Source organism: Felis catus, chromosome A1 (assembly GCF_018350175.1).
Source record: "Felis catus isolate Fca126 chromosome A1, F.catus_Fca126_mat1.0, whole genome shotgun sequence".
NCBI lineage: Eukaryota > Metazoa > Chordata > Mammalia > Carnivora > Felidae > Felis > Felis catus.
The window spans coordinates 38,745,469-38,749,018 of NC_058368.1; the positions used below are offsets into that span (position 1 = coordinate 38,745,469).

Consider the following 3,550-nt stretch of genomic DNA (forward strand, 5'->3'; position numbering starts at 1 on the left):
CTTAATATGTTACGGCAATTATAGTTACAACTGAAAACCAAGTATGTGAAGCGTTGACTCTGGGATTAATGCAGGGACACCCTGGGCCTACAGTGAAGAAACTCTTTTTTCCCATTTATCACTTGACCTTCACAAAACACCTGCAAGAAGTAGATGACAGTAATTCTTATTTCTATGAAATTAACATCTCAAAATTGGTATCTGATAATCTCATGTATACCTGGACATTTCCTTTTCTCTTGTGTACGTTATGATGGTAGATAGCAGGAGGTGCCTTTAAAAGATTAAGGGAAATTTTAAGGTATGTACTTCTGATATGATTTCAGGTACTTCCTTGAGTGTATTTGGTGTCTTTTTTATTCAAAGGGAGTTAAGTCAATGGACTGAAGCAGTCTGCTAACTGAAGACATTAAGAATGGTTAGGAATTTGTTTCTCGGCTCAGACATCTGTTAAGTTGATCATATTATTATATCTCAATTATACTTTGACCCCTGAAGATGTTTATGGTACTATCCCTGGTGTGACTCTGCAATTACCTAGTTTTCTAATATCTAGGAAAGAAAGGAAAAGTATTTTCTATTTATTGGGTCAATTTTATAGCTATAAATTTTTCCGTGAGTATTGTTTGGTTGCATCTCACATCTCAAAGCTTTTTTTGTTACGCTTCTGGTTTTCTAAAATTAAGGTATGATTGACATACAATGTTTTGTTCATTTTAGCTGTACCACATAATTTGATATTTGTATGTATTGCAAAATGATCACCACAGTTACAGAATTTGTGTGTGTGATGAAAACTTTTAAGATCTACTTTCTCAGCAACTTTAAGATATACAATAAAGTTATTACACTGATAAGAACAGATACTACACTTGATCTTAGCCAAAAGGCCGAGAAGCAATTACAATAAAGTTATTAATTATGGTCACCATGCTGTAAATTACATCCCAGTGACTTACTTATTGTATTACTGTACCCTTCACTCCCTTCACCATTTCTCACACCCCAACCCTCTGCCTCTGGCAACCACCAATCTGTTCTCTGTATCCATGAGCTTAGGTTTGTTTGTTTATTTTAGGTTCTACATATAAGTGAGATCATATGGTTTTTGCCTTTTCTGTCTGCCTTACTTCATTAAGCATAATGCCTTCAAGGTCCATCCATGTTGTCACAAATGCAAGATTTCAGTCTTTTTTTTTTATGTTGAATAACATTCTGTTGTGTATATAGACCCCATTTTCTTCATCAATTCATCCATCACTGGACACTTAAGGTTGTTTCCATATCTTGGCTAATGTAAATAATGCAGTGAATGTGGGGATGCATGTATCTTTTCAAGTTAGTGTTTTTGTTATTGGTTAAATGCCGAAAATTGGAGTTGCTAGATCTTACAGTAGTTCTATTTTTAATTTTTTGAGGAACCTGCATACTGTTTTCTGTACTGGGTGCACCAATTTACACTCCCACCAATTGTGCACCAGGGTTTTGTTTACCCACATCCTTACCAGCCCTTATTTCTTCTCTTTTTGATAAGAGTCTTTCCAGTCGGTGTGAGGTGATCCCTCATTGTAGTTTTGCTTTGAATTTTTCTCATGATTAGAAATGTTGGGCATCTTTTCTTATACTTGTTAGCCATACGTATGTTTTTGGACAAATGTCTATTCAGATGCTCCACCCATTTTTAAGTGGGATTGTTGGCTTTTTCTATTGAGTTTTTATATAATTTTGGATATTAACTTATCAGATATATGATTTGCATATATTTTCTCCAATTCTGTAGCTTGCCTTTTCATTTCACTAGTTTTTTACTGTGCAGAAAATTTTTAGATTGATATAGGCCCACTTATTTTTTTAAATAAGTAGCTACTTATTTATTTTTTTATTTATATAATTATTTTTTAGTGAGCTCTACATCCAATGTAGGGCTTGAAGTCACCACTCTGAGATCAAGAATCACATGGTCTACTGACTGAACCAGCTAGGTGTCCCTAGTCCCACTTATGTAGTCCCCCTTATTTTGTTACCTTTGCTTTTTGTGTCAGATTGAAAAATTATTACAAGACCAGTGTCAAGGAGCTTATCATCTATGTTTTCTTCTAGGATTTTTATGGTTTCACGCCTTACATTCAAGCCTATAATTCATTTTGAGTTAATTTTTGTGTGTAGTGTAAGATAATGATCCAATATTATTCTTTTGCATGTAGCTGTCCAGTATTCCCAACACCATTTATTGAATACTGTCCCTTTACTATTGTATATTCCTGGGTCCTTTTTAATAAATTAACTGAGCATATATGCAAGAGTTTATTTCTGGACTGTGTCTTCTGTTCCATTGATCTTTATGTCTGTTTTTATGCCAATACCATACTGTTTTGATTACTATAGCTTTATAATAGAGTTTGAAGTGAGGGAATATAATGCCTCCAGCTTTGTTCTTCTTTCTTAAGATTGCTTTGACATTACAGGGTCTTTTGTGGTTCCATACTTCTGATTTTTTTAGACATTGTTTTTTAGAGAAGTCGTAGGTTTACATTAAAATTAAGAGAGAAGTACAGAGATTTTCCATATACCCTTTGCTCCCAAACATAAAAAAACTTTCCCATTATCAACATCACTAACCAGAATGATACTTTCTTTTTTTTTTTAAACAAATATGGACTTACATGGATACATCATAATTACCCAAAGTACATAGTTTACCTCAGGATTCACTCTTTCTGTTATACATTCAGTGGGTTTGGACAAATGTGTAATGGAATATACCAGTCATTATAATATCATTATAATCATCTGTTTTTGCCTGTTAATCTCCTTATCCCCATCCCCAGAAACCATAGATCTTTGTATTATCTCCATACTTTTGCATTTTCCAGAATGTCTGTAGTTGAAATCATATAGTATGTAGCCTTTCAAGATTGGTTTCTTTCACTTACTAATGTGCACTTAAAATTCCTCCAGGTCTTTTTGTGACCTGATAGCTCATTTATTTTTAGTGATGAATAATATTCCATTATCTGAATGTATTCGAGTTTGTTTATTCATTTACCTACTGAAGGACATCTTGGGAATTACCAAATTTTGGCAATTATGAAAAAAACTATAAAAATATTTATGCAGGTTTTTTTGTGAATATAAGTTTTCACCTACTTTGGATAAATACCACAGAATGTGATTGCTGGATTGTATGGTAAGAGAACTTCGGTTTTATAGAAGACTGTCAAACTGTCCTCCAAAGTGGCTGCACCATTATGCATTCCCACCAACAGTGTCTGAGGTTTCCTATTGCTCTACATCCTGGTCAGCATTTGGTGTTGTCATTGTTCCCGATTTTGAGCATTCTAGTAGACCTGTAGTAGAGGTACCTTGTTGTTTTCAGTTGCATTTCCCTGATGGCATTAAAATATGCAGTGTCTTTCCATATGCTTATTTTCATCTATATACTTTTGTGAGATTTTTGTCTCTCATTTTTTATATTAAATTCTCCCATTTTTTATTCCTAAGTAGTTTAAAACTGCAGTTTATTTCTGTTATTACACAAAATTAATTTAAA

General features: G+C 33.5%; 1 pseudogene; it reads right to left on the reverse strand.

Moving 5' to 3' along the window:
- Window positions 1–732: 732 nt before the first annotated feature.
- LOC111557056 lies at window positions 733–902 on the reverse strand (annotated as a pseudogene).
- Window positions 903–3,550: the final 2,648 nt, after the last annotated feature.